Source organism: Octopus bimaculoides, chromosome 7 (genome assembly GCF_001194135.2).
Source record: "Octopus bimaculoides isolate UCB-OBI-ISO-001 chromosome 7, ASM119413v2, whole genome shotgun sequence".
In the NCBI taxonomy this organism is placed as follows: Eukaryota; Metazoa; Mollusca; class Cephalopoda; order Octopoda; family Octopodidae; genus Octopus; species Octopus bimaculoides.
In genome coordinates this window covers 89604762-89607934 of record NC_068987.1, presented here as the reverse complement: position 1 = coordinate 89607934, position 3173 = coordinate 89604762, and the positions used below count along the sequence as shown (strand labels likewise).

Sequence of the window (3173 nt, the reverse complement as noted above, 5' to 3'; positions counted from 1 at the left end):
ATATGCTGGAGGAGGGGATGGGGAGGTAGTTATTGGCGCTCACAAATCCATTTATACAAACAAGGAGACTAATTCTATCAGTCCTCATAGTAGCACTGCGACTACATCATAACTCCAGTCACGAAAAATCTAGGCAAGAAAATTAATATATTTTTCATTGTTTGTACTTAAGAGGGTGTGTAGTTTTAAAAACTAACCATTTACATAGGATATATATATATAACCCATGCACGCTTACATTTATATGTGGTAGCACAGGCACATAGACCCATAAGATGAAAAATGCATTGCTCCACTAAAGTAAATTCCCATACGCTCAGCGTAGCTCTTTTTTTTTTACCAAATAATTGTTACATAGTTTCCTCGGATCTGTTTAATTTCTAAAGGTTTAGTCGTTGTTGACCCTGCTTATTCCTAACGTAAAAGGCAATCCGTTATGTCGACCTTAACTAGTGACAACTACGTTTCTGTTTAAATATAATGTAGAGAATGTGTGCAAAGAAACTTGTCTGTAAGAAATATGTACGCTGACTTGGAGAAGTAGAGAGGGCTAAGGTCCCTGTTGTAGATTTGGTCAAGTTTGAAATCTTTTCTTTTCGTTACTGGACTGCGGCCATGCTGTGACACCCCTTGAAGGGATTAATCGAACAAATCGACTTCAGTATTTATAGTTTTAAGTCTGGAACTTATTCTACCGGACCCTTTTGCCGAACAGCTAAACTACGTGGACGTAAACAAACCAACACCGCTTGACGTGACGTGGCTTAACACACACATTTGTGACGGGCTTCTTTCAGTTTCCGTCATCTAAATCCACTCACAAGACTTTTGTTGGCCTGGGGAGATATTAGATGGCGCTTGCCTAAGTTGACGTGGAGTGGGACTGAGCCTGAGACCTCATGGTTGGGAAGCAAACGTCTTGACCACACAGCCACGCCTGCGCCTATGTTAGGGTTCGCTTCATCTTTACCTGCAGCAAGTTCCTGTTGTTTATTGCAAGACCCATCAGCTGCTGTTGCACGGCTCTAAACGAGCTGATCTTTGTGAGGCCAAACATGTTCCAGTCGTGCCCATTCCGTCACAGGTTGTTTACCTCTGATTTGAGTTGACATTGATCAAATATTTCAACCATAAACATCCCGATTAATCTTCAAACAATAAACATAGGACCAAGTTACTCAACATGTCCTTCACAGTTTTGGACTGTAGAGTGTGATTTAATGGAGTTTGTTTTTTTTTCTCGCATTTCGAGCAACAACTCAAGGCCACCCACCCCCCACTCCTGATGAGTGTTTGACATTTCTCACAGGTCACTTCCTGTTTTGAAAAATCAGTGAAAACTATGATCGATGTTTACTCCTTTATTTCTGTGTGTGTGTGTGTGTGCACGTATGTATAGATATATATACACACACATACACAAGTAAAGAGGAAATGGGAAAGGAACGTTGTAAATAAATAAAAAAAACAGGATAAATTTTAAAACAGTCAACACATGGAGATTGTATATATATATGAGCTTAGCCCCAGATTAATATAATAATGAATTCTTGTCTTAGTAACCATGTATGCACACACGTGTATGTTTCGTGTAAATGAGTAATTCAAAACCTCGATATGTTTCAGCAAGCTAAATTAATAAACGATTGTCGCTGAAAGAGAGCTGACGTAGGTTGTTGTCATCAATTACATATTACTAGCAACACAAAAGAATGGTTCGATGTTTATTTGAATTCGGAATTTTAACCAAGTCTGGCAACACAATATTAATCCCAACAAAAAAATAATTTAGTAAAATACATTGTTTCTGGAGAAATAACAAGTTGATCGTTATAGAACAGATGTACAACCTTGAGCAGGTCTTGTAGACGCCTTTGATTGAAGTTAACCTAAAGTCTTTCATGATTTGATGATCATATAACTATAAAAATACAAACGGTACATCAATATAATGTTTATAATTGCCACAATGCGTTTCATATGTGGAACTAATTATTCCATAGACTTCCATAATTACAAACACTACACCGACATTAACAGCGAAATTAAGTCATGTTTCTTCAATTTCTTTCCCACATCTGATAATGATGGAGTTACAAACTAATAATGGTTTGTTTACTTGGACGTGAATATCTTGAGAAATTTCTACTCACCAGCAATCGAAATCCATTGATATAGATCTCTATGTGTGTGTATATGATATATATATGTTGTGTTGTCGTCTGATGATGCTCCTATTGTGAGGGGAAACTAAAATACGCGGTCAACACATGATCACATCATCATCTCAGACATTAACTGACAGCGTTTCAGCAGCTGAAGCTGTCAACCGCTTTCTTTCGCCATCTACCGGTACAACAATACAACAATACAAACAAAGGGGAAATAACTTAATAAGAAACATCCTTTTTCACTTTCTTCCATCCAACTTGTGTGTTCGTCTTTCATGTCGCCGTCTGCGTTGTTATTTATATGCTAGTTATATGATGCTTGTAGTTTGTGTTTATGTTAGTAAGGAGATAATAAATGTTCGCGCCTCGGCTTAATGACATCCACCATCACCATTTCCGATTTTACATCTCGTGATTCCCCGAGTTGTATTGAAATTGTAACAACTTTCTCTATGCACAAGAATTCTAAAATTCGGTTTTAAAATAAACATCTCTCTCTTTCACTCACACACACACATACACATTAATATCTTATTGCTGTGGTTATTATGTGTGTGTATATATATATATATATATATATATATAAAGACACACATACACACACACACACACACACTCCTCATATTTTGAGAACGATTTTCATGAAGTTAATCCTGCGGTGGACATTGGAATTAGACACTGAGGGAAAATGGCTGTAACTTTTTTATTTTTTAATTTTGGCGATTTTCGTTTTCGATAATGTGTTCTACATGTCACGGTCATGCGATTCCCCCTAAAAAAAATTTTTGACCCCCCTCCCCCTTCCCCTTTTCATTTTTGACATTGTGTTCTACATGTCCAGGTCGTACGAATAGCCTTCTCGCAACTTAGATGTGAAAATGAACGGCTTACATTTATATTGAAACAGAAAAAGGATCACATGTGGAGTCCCCACCACGAAACTTGATATGCTAGAAATAACAGCTAAACGCGGACAATCCAAATTTTGCATTGGTCCAGATG

General features: G+C 37.4%; 1 protein-coding gene across 3 annotated transcripts in view; it reads right to left on the bottom strand.

Annotated features, from left to right (window-relative positions):
* The window catches only part of LOC106872801 (zinc finger and BTB domain-containing protein 24), a 45400-nt gene that overhangs the window by 33017 nt on the left and 9210 nt on the right, over nt 1-3173 (bottom strand). For 2 of the 3 annotated variants that reach the window (XM_014919914.2, XM_014919916.2), the window contains exon 1: nt 2154-2367. The exons of the other annotated variant lie outside the window; for it this stretch is intronic. The gene's annotated coding sequence lies outside the window, so the exon portion shown is untranslated. Of the gene's footprint in view, nt 1-2153; nt 2368-3173 lie in introns of those variants that run through there. 3 annotated transcript variants of the gene reach the window in all.